The sequence below is a fragment of the Lactuca virosa genome, chromosome 2, assembly GCF_052849685.1.
Source record: "Lactuca virosa cultivar CGN04683 chromosome 2, Lactuca_virosa_CGN04683_v6, whole genome shotgun sequence".
NCBI classification, from domain to species: domain Eukaryota; kingdom Viridiplantae; phylum Streptophyta; class Magnoliopsida; order Asterales; family Asteraceae; genus Lactuca; species Lactuca virosa.
The window spans coordinates 141,142,322-141,156,190 of record NC_136427.1 but is presented as its reverse complement, the minus strand read 5'-3'; positions in this window follow the sequence as shown (position 1 = coordinate 141,156,190).

Below are 13,869 nucleotides of genomic sequence, written 5' to 3'. Positions count from 1 at the left end.
ATCCAACAATGCTCTCTCCTCAATCATGTCTTCCTCAGGTCAAGCTTTTGCTGCTCAACAACCTCAGATTCAGACCTTCACTACTGCATCATCCATTCCTTATTCTCAAAGCCAGCCATTTGTCACTCCACAAGCTGTTCCCCCTCCAAATGTGCCAGTTGTAGCCTCTTCCTCAAACACGAAAGATACTGATGATAATCTGGCTCTAGCCATTGGGCTTGTTAACTGCTACAATGCCTTTGTAGCTGGAGAGCTTCCACCTCAGTTGTCATTTGCTGACCTGGATCAGATTCATCCAGAAGACGTGGAAGAGATGGACATTACATGGCAGATTGCTATGGCTGTTTTCAGGGCCAAGCAGTTTGCTAAGAAGACAGGGAAGAACAACTGGGGCATGAATGCAGATAAGAAGGTGGGATTCAACAAGGGCATGCTGCGATGTTTCAACTGTCACGAGCGGGGTCACTTTGCTCGTGAGTGTCCAAAACCAGATCGTAGGACGAACAACAACAGGACGATGGTTGCAGTGCGAAACAACCGTACAGGTGCTGCAGTTAATGGTGAGACTGCTATGGTCGCTCAGTCCTTTGACTGGGAGGACCAGATGCAGGCTTTGAATATTTCAGGGCCAGAAAACGCTCACCTAGCTCAAATTGATGATGATCCCCTGAAGAATGATGCAGCTGATCCTGAAGCAGAAATGATGGAGATGCAGTTTGCTCTGATGGTGTCTTCTACTTCCGAGCCCAGGAAGAATGAGGTAAATCTACCTTCTTGCTCTCAGGCATGTAATGAGTATGTTAAACTTCTTCATGATGAAATTCAATTATTACGTAGAGAAGTAGAGGACCTTAGATATGAGGGCTATTAGCTTAGGAAAGGACAGAAACCCCTTAAGGCCCAGTTAGAGACAAAAATAAAAGATTTTAAAAGAATTCAGACAGAATACAGTGAAAAATGTGAGCTTTATGATTATGTTAAGAGACAAAATGATGATTTAATTACCGAGCTTGATACATTAAAAGGACAATTTGAAAATGCAAATTTTGATTTTAGAAAATTTGATGGATCAAGTGAGGTAGTTGCCAACATGATTGATCACTGTATGCAGTTCAAACGAAATCAACAAAAGGGTTTAGGATATGATAGTGTACCTCCTCCATATAATCATACATATCAGTATCAACCCCTATCCAAGGATGAGATTGCCAACGAACCATTTATGGTTTATGGCAAGCCATCTGGTTTCGTTTCAGGCGGATTTATTAATGTTGAAAGTACTAACATTTCTACTTCCCCTGCAGATCAACCCTTAGATCAGGCCAAGCGTGAAGTTGGAGATTCTGTTTCTGTTTCTGATTCTGATATTTTTGTTTTAAATGAAAAAGTTTTTGTTTCTGATGTTAAGACTTAGAATGTTTCGTGTGATGTTTCCACATCTTCTACTGTTGAACTTAATTTCTTTGATATGTTTGATGAATTGTTTGGTAATTCTGATGCTTGTGATTCTCATGAAAATCCATCAATTCCACAAGTCACACCATCTGAGGCACCCTCACTTATCTCACAACCTATTTCTCATGCATGTTCTTCTGAGAAGAGTAAGAGTGTCTGTCAAGAAAATAAATCTGAAAAATACAGTACAAGTTCAAATAATAAACAGATTTGTTTTAATTGTGGTGTTGGTGGTCATATAGCTAGGAATTGTCAAAATAGGATCTTTGTGAACTATATGTCACCAAGAGGAGAGAACGAATCTCGAGGACGGTCTTTAATTAGAAAACCCTCAAGAATTCGTTCTCGAAATGATGATTAGAAAGATGATCAAAGCAGAAAAAGGGCTGTTTTTCAAAAGAATAAAAAGGTTTTTAATAACAAAGCTCCAAATAGTTTGCCAAAACCGAACAAGGCTCCGCCAAGATCGGTTTCATCAAAGAGCAATTCTGGATCTTCAACCACTTCTGGTAGAACATCCAGAGGCTCAGTGCAAACTAATAAGAAACTTATTTCAAAACCACCTGAGAATGTTATAAACCCTAAATATCATTGGGTGCCCAAATCAATTTCCAATCCATCATCACCATCCTCTGAAGTGATTAGGAATGAGGATCCTAATTTGAAAACATTAAAAGATAAATCAGAGAAAGCGAAAAGGAAACCCAGGACAGTGATGACCTGGGTTCCCAAATCTAAATGATCCCGCTCATTTTGCAGGGACAGTTGCGGAGGAATGTCGTCCGTCCTTGGTACGTCGACAACGACTGCTCCCGACATATGACAGGAGACATCTCCCAATTGAGCGACATTCAATCTTTTAATGGGGGGTATGTTTCCTTCGCGGGCGGAGATGGTGGCAAGATCACTCAAAGAGGAACCGTTACAAATGGAGTGCTAAGCTTTGAAAATGTCAACTTTGCTCCCGAGTTAAAGCATAGCTTGTTGAGTGTTTCCCAAATTTGCGACAAAGGCTATTCTACCCATTTTACCGATAAAGAATGCATGATTCTCAAGCCAGGCATTGTCATCCCGGAAGAGTGGATTCTCGTCAAATCTAAGCGGGATGGGAATGCTTACATTATTGACATGAATAGTAACATACCTGAACAAGTCACTTGCCTATTTTCAAAAGTGTCTGAACAAAATGCGATGCTGTGGCACCGACGACTCGGTCATGCTAACGCGAAAAACCTGAATCGCCTTGCTAAGAATGAGATGGTCCGAGGCTTACCTGTCAGAGACTTTATTACATTTGAGAAGTGTGTGTCCTGTGCCCAAGGGAAACATCATAGAAAACCACACCTGCCAAAGCAAGTTAACTCAATCAGTCAGGTGCTCCAATTATTGCATATGGACTTATTTGGTCCGGTCAACGTCCTGAGCATCAACAGAAGTTCGTACTGTCTAGTTGTGATTGATGATTTCTCTCGTTTTATGCGGGTCTTCTTCTTATCCAACAAAGCTGGGGTTGCTGATCTGATAAAGAAGTTCGTTGTGATGATTGAGAATCAAACCAACAACCAGGTGAAGGTGCTTCATACTGACAATGGAACTGAGTTCAAGAATGTTGTTCTTGACCATTTTTGCGCAGAAAGGGGGATCGTGCGTCTATACAGCTCTGCTCACACGCCTCAACAAAACGGTGTTGCTGAAAGGAGAAATAGAACTTTAAAAGACGTTGCAAGGACAATGCTTTGTGAATCTAAATTACCTGTTTTCTTTTGGGCGGAAGCGATTAACACTGCTTGCTACGTGCAGAATCGTGTTCTAATCAACAAAGCTCAGATGAAGACACCGTATGAGATTCTCTATGGACACAAGCCTTCAGTCAGCCATTTCCGTGTATTTGGCTGCCCTTGCACCCTTCTTCACTTGGAATCCAACCCTAAATTCAATGCCAAAGCCGATGATTGTTATTTCATAGGGTATGCTGCGCGCACCACGTATAGGGTTTACAACAAGAAGACTAAGCAGATTGTCGAATCCTATGACGTGCGCTGGTTGGAGGAGAATGAAACAGACGCTCGAGTGGGTCCTGACTGGTTATTTGATTACACATCACTTTTCAAATCCTTAAATGTGTCTTCAGATGGCTCAAATGGATCCTCTTCTGGTTCGAAGATTGTTTCTGAAGACGAAGAAGTTGTTTACATACCTCCACTGGTTGAGGGAGAGTCCTCTGCTCCATCTGAGGGGGAGTCCTCTGTTCCACCTGAGGGGGAGTCATCTGATCGACTTAATAGTCTAGAGTCTAAAGTTCAAAATGGAACTCCTGATGCTGATGCTACACCTCTTACCCCTGTTGAAAGAGAGTTCATGTCTAGAGATACTTCCGCTGTCACTCTAACTTTTATGGAACTACTCTTTCCTGAAGAAATTGCTAATGAGTTTGTAGCAGATTCATCTAATGCGGATCAATCAGCAAATGATGGAGGTTTCAACATTCACATTCTTCCTGTTTCACTCAATGATATCAGCCAATACATACCTTCGAGAATTCAACGCGATCACCCTATTGATAACGTCATTGGCTAGCTGGGTGATGGAGTTAAAACCAGAAGTCAGAGTGGAGATGTCAATGCATGTCTCTACTCTTGCTTTATATCTCAAATAGAGCCCAAGAACGTTGACATGGCTTTGAATGAGCCCAGCTGGGTAGATGCGATGCATGAAGAGCTAAATTAGTTTGAAAAGCTCGGGGTTTGGAAATTGGTTGAGTTACCAAAGGGCAAAAGGTCTCTTGACACACGCTGGGTCTATCGAAACAAGCAGGATGATTCTGGTGTAATAGTGCGCAATAAAGCAAGGTTGGTGGTTCGCGGGTTTCGACAAGTTGAGGGTCTTGATTATACTGAGGTATATGCTCTCGTGGCTCGCTTGGAGGCTATTTGTATCTTCCTTGCATATGCTTCCTACATGAAGTTCACGGTTTACCAAATGGATGTCAAGACTGCCTTCTTGTATGGCAAGGTGAAGGAAGAAATCTACGTTGATCAACCCCCTGGGTTCGTTAACTCAAAGTTTCCTAATCATGTCTATAAGTTGGACAAGGCGTTGTAAGGGTTACATCAAGCTCCTCGAGCATGGTATGCGACTCTAACAAAGCACTTTCTAGAGTATGGATACTCTCACGGCACTATTGATCAAACTTTATTTATCAACCATGTTGGTAATGATCAGATTCTAGTCCAGATCTACGTTAACGACATTATCTTCGGGTCTACCAGTCTACAGCTATGCAAAGAGTTTGAAGGCGTGATGAAAAAGCGGTTAGAGATGAGTTCAATGGGTGAAATGACCATGTTTCTGGGGCTTCAGGTCAAACAAAATTCAATCGGAATCCTGCTACATCAAGCTAAGTATGTGGAGGATATTCTTGAGAAGTTCGGGTTTCAAGACGCAAAACCTGCATTGACACCAATGGCTGAAAGACCCCTGCTGACTCCAGATATTGACGGCGAATCCGTAGATCAGACACACTACAGATCGATGATCGGATCGTTGATGTATCTTACTGCAAGTCATCCCGACATCATGTTTGCAGTTTGTCAATGTGCTCGCTATCAGGCTAATCCTAAACTTTCTCATCTTATTGCTGTCAAAAGGATTTTTCGGTATATCAAAGGCAGCCCAAAATTGGGTCTTTGGTATCCGAAGAATTCTGAATTTGATTTATATGCTTTTGTTGACAGTAATTATGGAGGCTGTGAGCTTGACAAGAAATCTACTGCAGGAGGGTGCCAATTCCTTGGAGATAGGCTGGTGTCGTGGCAGTGCAAGAAACAGCATACCGTCTCGACCTCAACAGCAGAAGCGGAATAGGTGGCTGCATCTGCTTGCTGTTCTCAAGTTATCTGGATCCAACATCAGTTGTTGGACTACGGTTTAAATTGTCTAGAAACCCCCATTCACTGTGATAATGAGGCCGCAATTCAAATTACAAAAAATCCTGTCCAACATTCCAAAACCAAGCACATTGATATCAAAATTCATTTTATCAGAGATTGTTATGAGCGCTCGCTCATCAGGCTAGAACAGGTTCCCACTGCCAATAATGTGGCGGATCTGTTCACCAAGCCTTTTAACAAAGCTCGATTCGATGTGCTTGTGGGATTTTTAAAAATGATTCGTTTTGAGGATTAAAATTTTGTTATTGGTTAGGGTAGTTAAATTTGCGCATTTTCGTATTTCATTCTCACCCATGCACAAATTTAGGGGGAGAAATAAACAAAAATCCAAAAACATTTTGTTTCTGTTTTATTTTTTTCAGAAAACATTCAAAAATCCAAAAACATTAAAAATTCAGAAAAATCAAAAATATTGTCGCTTAAAGTTTTGCTTGTAGATGTAGTACTGGGAAGTGATATTATCAAGTGATAACAGGAAATCTGAGTCTGCGTAACGTACCCAAAAGTAAATTGTCTATGCTCTGTGTTTGATGCGCTGGTAGGCACGAAAGATTCTAAAAGGACTTGACTAGGCAGAGTTGAACTTAAGGAATTCATAGAGTTGACAAATCTTGACCTAGTTAGATGCGTCTAGCCTGACAATACGACGCTTGGATAGGTTGAGTAGGGAGATATATATGGGAATCTACTGGTCACATTAAAAGAACCTGTATCTGGAACCGTGGATTAACTTTTCCTCGATGTACGGATTCAGTCCTTAATTCCGATATTGATGGGGTGACTGGTGAATTCCGATAAATTAGGTCTGTAGAAAATTGTTTTCTCTCTATCTGTCTATTAGTCATATGTTGCTCCCTTTGCGTGATCAAGAGATCCGACCTGGACTGTAGCATATGCAACTCTATTTTTCTGCATCTTCTATCTATGCAATTCTTTCTATCTGTTAGCCATATACTGTCTCCTTTGCGTGACTCATAATCCGACCTGGTACACAGTATATGCATCATTCTTTTTCTCAATCCCTCTAAAACTTCAGTTAGTCATATGTTTCACCCTCTGCATGATTGGAAGAGATGTGGCTTGGGTGTATAGCATATGCATTCTAAATCTATCTTCTCTCTTAATAATTGTCTGCTCACCTGATGTAAGGAGTATTCTGGAAGTCCTTGATTACTGGAGCATATCAGGAAGCAGGAAAATGTTCCAGTACAATTAAAATTGAACACTTACAAGATTGTCTATAGATCTTGCTGCTCAATTTAGGTGGACAACAATATCCGTGGTCGTTGTCAGCTGAATGGTCCTTAAGAAATATTATCTAGGAACTTAGGATCACCTTGTCTTGTAACTAATGGTATGTCCTAATTCTGTCACAATTTTTCGTGTTTAAGTGGACCACAATACCGACGATCGACCAGACAAAGACGTGAAGATAAAGGTACCGACAAGTGGATTAAGGCTGTCTAACAACTTTGATCCCAGTATCACAAGATTAATTTCAGTGACTGTTGAGATAAACTTTGTCTATACTTAATTTTTTTATTTTTATTTTTAATTTTATTTTACTTTTATTTTATTTTTATAATTGTCAAAAAAAAAATTTTTAAATTCTTTAATTCTTAAATTTTAGAAATTATTTTATTTTATTTTTAGTTTAATTTTAATTTTACTTTAATTTTAAAATCCTCAAAAGGTTTTATTTTTGAAAATATAATCGGGAATTGGACTGTGCCTTATATTGTGTGGGAGACAGGTAAAATTCTAAAGGGGTATAAAAGGTGGGGTTTACTGCTGTAAACTCTTTCCACATCACTGTTCATCCTTTCACACTCTCTCTCATCTTTCCGGTCTCAAACTCTCTCCACTCTCTCTCATCCTCAAAAAAAATTTTGTGAGATTTTGCGAAATCGTTTAGTCCACTGCAAATGTATGCTAAAACCGACTGAGGATATGTGGTTTGTTCATCGATTCGACTGAAACTGGAGGATTAATCGAGGTTTTTGTGTTCGTCGGCGTTTACGGTTTAGGGATGGCTTACGACCGTAAACGGTCTGAGCTTATGGTCTAGAAGCTTACGACCGTAAACTCCTTTTGGAGCTTACGACCGTAAACTCCCGTTTGAGCTTACGACCGTAAACTCAGTTTACGGTCAGGAGACCACTGCAACGGGTTTACGGCCGTAAACCCAATTTTGACCATTTTGACCATTAACCCTATTTGAACCGTAAACCTAACCTTAACCATGTTTGACCGTAAACTCCAAATTTTTAACAAAAAAAAAAAAAATTCTTTTTAAGGCCAAAATGAAATTGATTAATTCAGAAAACTTAAAGCTTTAATTGTTTAAATACTTTGTTTTCTTACTTGGCCTGGTTTAGTGTAGATCAATGGCAAGTCTTAAGTTTGCTGACATGCATAACCTGGCAATTGTACTGGATGACCCTCCTGTTGCTCATGGAGATTTCAGGTCGATGATATACAGACTGAGAGAATGCTGCCTGGCCGTTGCCATTACTGTGAATCCAGTCATCTATCAGAAGATTATCAGGGAGTTCTGGCAGACTGCTAAGATGAAATCAGACAAAGGATCAGTTACCATTGAAGCTATTGTGAAAGGATGCAAGATCACGATCACTGAGCAGTTCATCAGAGACACATTGCTGATTAATGATCAACCTGATTTTCCTACTGAAATCGGGAGTGATGATGTACAAAAGATTCTCAAGAAGATGGGGTATGAAGGCATCTACCCTCCCACGGTGAAAAAGCTTCTGCCACCCTACTGGAGATTCTTGGCGCATGTGTTCGTGAGCTGTATCTCGGGCAGAAGATCAGGTGCTGATGAAATCTCGCTCAGGAACACAGGGGCAATTGTTTCACTGGCTGCTGGCATCAAATTCAACTTCTCAAAGTTTATACTGGATGAGTTCTTAGTAAACATCAATGCTATAACACGAGAGACCAGAGATGCCTTCTTGCTGTATCCTAGGTTTATTCAGATGTTCATTGACACCCAATTTCCTGATATGGTCAAAGAGGGAGACACACTGGATATAAAGTCGTTAGGCCCACACACGATTGGTCTCATTAAGCAGAATCGAAAGGGCAAAGTCGTCTTCCAAGGATTAAATCCTCTTGTGAAATTCGGAAAATTTGCTGAGATAAATGAATCCTCCGAATCTCATGGAACGTCAGACAAAATGTCATCTGAGCCCACTTCTTCTGAGAGATTCATTTCGGAAGATGATGTTATTACAGTGTCAGATCGCACTGAAGAAGAAGACACTCCATATCCTAATGCACAAGTAGCTGAGGAACATGAAATGACATCTGTTCAGGTCCAAAGCGATTATAACAAGGGGTCTTCTAAAACTGGAACAAAAACTGATTTGTATAAAGACCTTGATCTCACAGGATTCGATAATGATGAGATCCCTCTCAACTTTGGTAGTAATGAAGACTTCATGACCGGTGAAAACCTCAACACGCTCCTTGACAATGTCGATGAAGTTGCTCATCCAGAAACAGAGACAAGGGATAATGAAGACGTTCTCGAAGCCACGCCTCCTCCTACCAATCCAACGGCAGAAATAGAAATTCCTATGGTGACAGTGTCAGGGATTCCTCCCCTTGATGTTGTTTTACCAACATCTGAGCCATTGGAAAGTGATCGCGCAACTTCACAAGCATCTCAACCTCCAACAAAAAGACGAAGACTTGATCCTAGACAAGGAATTACTGATTTGGGAGTATTTCAAAGCCTTACAACTCCACCAACAACAACTCCTGTTATCGTTTCATCTGAACCTGTCAGTGAAGGTCCTAGTACCTTCCATGAAGCTGGTGGCTCTTCCTTCCCCACAGGTTTCTCTCCTCCCAGGCCAGACCATGATGCTGCTTCTGTGAGGCTAGCTAGGTTTTTGGCCGAAGAACAATTCAAAACGCCTCCCTCACGTGGCAAAGGAATTTCTATTAGGGGTGGCAGCTCAGAAGAAGAGAATCCTTCAATACTTGTACTTGAGAAGGAGATTGATGCTCTGAATCAGAAAAATATTGATTTAGATCAGAAAAATATTGAGCTGGATATCAAGGTTGCAGACCTTCAGACCGAAAATGCAAAGCTCAATATTCAAGTTGCCGAACTTATCGAAGACAAATCTCTGAAGACGAAGCAAATTACTGATCTTCAGACGCATTTCGACTTATTGACCGCCAGCTACTACGATCTTAAGAAGAAGCTGGAAGAAGATTTTGGCGACAAATTCAAGTCATCCGTTGACGAGCCAAAGATCTATCTTCCTGATCAAGATACTCCCATAGTTCCACCACCTACAAGAACAACCACCATTGTTGACCGTTTTGACAAGGAACCGGATCAAGCTCCTAGTGTAATGGCATTGAAACGTGCTAAATTGGCCAAGTCAGCTAAAAAGGGTCAATTTCTATTCAAAAGGAGCGCGGATCATAATGCCCCCTGGGATCAATCAAAGATCACCTTTACGTATCTGGGAGAACATCGCTTCAGAGACGTTTATGGTGATAGGTCAGGAATCATTTCGTTGGGATTCCATGACACTATGAATATGTGGATGGTGAGAAGAAAGAGCGGCAATACTGAAATGTACAAGGATGCTCACGATTTTCACTCCTTTACTAGGATTGATCTTACGGAGCTGTCTAATGCTCCTTTCTCAAATCCATCAAACAATCCCACGTCGACTCAGTTCAAATAATTTTTGGAAGATCAAGTGGCTAAGGGGTTCCCTTCAATGAAGACTGCAGAGTCTATCATCAAGATTTACCCTAGCGTCATTGATCCCAAAACAAATCAGCCACTTCGGTCAGTGATGTGTCCCGCTACTGCTCAAGTAAAGCAGATTCATGTTCTTCAAAATCATCCAGATGGTTCTCTCGCATCCATGCAATACTGGGTGTTTGATGAAACTACAGCTTCTGCTGTCATCAAGCTTAAAGACGATTGTATCTTCTTGTATGACAAGAGGGATTTGCTTCAATTTGGTAAGTGGGATATACATCAGCTCTCCAATCATCAGATCAAGGTGGCTGAAGACCTTTTTGAGTCCGCTGCAAAGGAGTACACTTCAATGGTTGCTGAGATTATCGAGAAAGAGATGTGGAACGGAGCTATGGGAAAATCTGATGTGCTGGTGATCGACAAAAATTGAGTCCAAGCTAGCACCAAACCAAGGGGGAGATTGAAGGGTCTAGTTAATGGTTTGGTCTAGTCTTTAATTGTAATAGTTCAGTATGGGTCTTTAATGCATTTTATGAGTTGTTTAGGTGTTTACGGTCAGGAAGTGAGTTTACGGCCGTAAACACGTTTACGGCCGTAAACCCAGTTTGCGGCCCAGACGGGTATATATAGTAGAGGTGTAGGTCTTTGTCTAGTTGTTGATGCCATAGTGTTTACAATTTATTCCATCAAGTTGTACCTGGCGTTTTTATGATATAAACGTGTGCAAGCTTGATTTCTTTTGTTCTTCTACTTCTATTGTGATTGTTTGTTGCTTGATCATTGGTAAAGATCCTTTCCAGGACCTTACAGTATAATCAGCTGAAAACTCACGAAAGTGAAGTAAACGAGATGGCGGAAGAGTCGAAGCTCAGCCCGGGAGGTCCATTAGCTCTTGTTTCAAAAGTATCTAAAAACGAAGTAGTTGAAAAAGATGATTCTGATGGTGAAGAGGGGTTTTTAATGAATTCAGATGATGAGGCAATAGCGTTTTACTTGAACAACAGAGTTAAAAAGTTTTTCAAGAAACCATTTAATATGAAGATGAAGCAAAGTGAGGGAAAAGGAAGTTTCGTGAACAAGCATGCAGTAGAAGAGAAGAAGAAGTTTGAAAAGAAGGATGAGAAGGCTACTGAGGTCAAGAACGAGAAGAAACTGAAAGGAGATTCGGGTGTTGACTGTCATTACTGTAACGGAGCAAATCATTTGGCAAATGATTGCATGCTTCGTAAGAAAGAGGAGAAAAAGAATAGGGTAAAGGACGAAGCGTATTATGTGGAGAGATTGGAAGAGGTGCGCACGAAGGCGAAAAATATGTCATTGGTGGCTAGAGGTGAACAGGAGGAAGATGACACGTATCAGATCTGGTCATCCGGATCCGATGATGAAGAGATGCGTAATCCTACGCATGGTGCTATGTTCGCGAAGCTGGAGGAAAATTCTGACGAAGAGGTGACTGGTCATTGCTTCATGACCAAAAGTGCTGATAAATCTCCAATGACAACCAAGGTACGTGCTATTCTTCAGTCTTTTAACATTCCTTTACAAGCTTATGATTCTGAAATAATTGCATTTGATGATATTGTTGCTTACTTTGATTCAATTGTGGTGTCCGCTAGTAACGAAGCTAAGAAACTAAACATCCAATTGCAAGAGACACAAAAATTGTTAGATTCGAAACGCAGCAGAGTAGAGTATCTGGAATTACAAATCACAAATATCATGTGTGATAGGGATACATTAAGCAGTGATGTTAAAATGTTGTTAGCACAAAGAAACATTTACTGTAACTCTGCAAAACGTTTATATGCTAAATTGACTGGTTTGCATCATTCGTCTGACATTAGCAAAGAACAACATAGGAAGTTATTACCTTTTCTTGCTTTTGAAAGAGAGAAAATTGATAGTGTATCTTATGATTGTGAGAAAACCATAACAGAATTCGATAAAGTGCCTGATAATCGATTTGCTTATGGTATTGTTAAGACAGATGAATATTTGAATGCTGAGGAACTTGTTGACATTGTGAATGATACCTTAACCAAAAATGAACAAATCAAAATTTTGAAAAGAACTGAGAATTCGAAACTTGACTCTCAATCTAATTTGCTGATGTCGATGATAATTCTGATAGTTTTAGCGAAATCAGTGAAATTGAGGAAGAGGAAAGTGTCGCTTGTTCACAGTTGTCTGTCATTAATGTCACATCTAAGTCTAAAGGAAAAGAAAAATGTAATGATTCGTTGGATAAGATTTCCACTGACAAACCCTCAACTTCGAAAGATTTTGATTTCGGCAATGTGAGTGTCAGAGAGAGTCAAACAGATAGTAGTGATGATGAGGATGAAGAACAAGTTTCGACCAAATCTAAGCCTGAAAAGCCTGTTTCAAACGAAACAACCAATCCACGAATTGTTGTTGATCAAGTGTTTGGAGACACTGAAAATTTCGACAAAGTTTTGTCTGAAAAATGAGCTCATTATTTGGAAACAAATCAAGTGGTGTATCCAAATTTCAAGTGTACAAATAATGTTGTATTTCCAAATCAAGTGTTTGTCACTACTGGAAATGTTGAAAACATCAAACCAGAGTTCACCAAAATGGTCGAAGATGACAACAAGAAAACATCAGACGAAGGATTCTTTTCAAATCAAAGCACTGTCGAAAATAATCTAACAAAGATTCGTATGTTTTTCAAAGACAAAAACCACAACGAAAATGGGTTGAAAAACAAGCAAATGCAAAAGAATGTTTGAAAAAAGAAACTAAAGAAAGAAATGAGAATGTGAAACTTAATTCAAACGAATTTAAGGATCATGTTGAAAAATTTTCGAAGGAATATGGAATTTAGAAAAGACAGGCAAGAAAGAATTTTTTTTGGCAAGTTGTGTCAAATGAAACGGAATAAAAAACACCTACCAAGAAAGTGTTTGAAAATGAGTTGTCCAAACCTGATCAAACTAAGTTTTCAAAACATTCGAATAAAAAGGAAAATCCCGCTCAACCAATTTCGTCTGATTCTCAAAATGATTCTGTGAAATTTTCAAAAACAAAAACTTTTTCCACAAATGATAAACAACATAATTTTCATTCAAAAAGTCAACCAAAGTTTTCAAAGCCAACAAACAATCCAAATCGATTTTCTTCAAATCCAGCAAGTCGAAATTTCGATAACTCTCGTCGATTTGAAAATGTTCGAAAATTTGAGAACGTAAGAAAATTTGAAAATGTTCGAAAAATTGAAAATGTTAGAAATTTTGAGAACGTTAGAAAATTTGAGAATGTTCGAAAATTTGACAATGTTCGAAAAGTTTGAAAATGGTCAAAAAGTTGTAAATGTTCGAAAGTTTGCAAACCATCAAACAGTTGTGTATGATAAATCCTCAAAAACTGCAAAGTTTATACCTCAAGAACGAAATTTTCCAAATCCTTCTGGAAAAAGAATTCAAAAGTGTCATATACAAAGGGTTCGTCAAATGTGAATAATATCGATCATTGGCTTGAAGGACAAGGGAAGATGTTTCAATCTCGTAAGTATTCCCAACAACAAATTCACGAAGCATATGAGAAATATTTGAATGATTCTTCCAACGGAAGTTCCTCTTCCAAAGACTCAAATATTCCTGTGAAAACATGGAAACCAGTTTCGAAAGCTAAACCTGTTGCAAACCAACCTGAGGACAAAAAGGCGAATGTCAGTGACAAATCTAA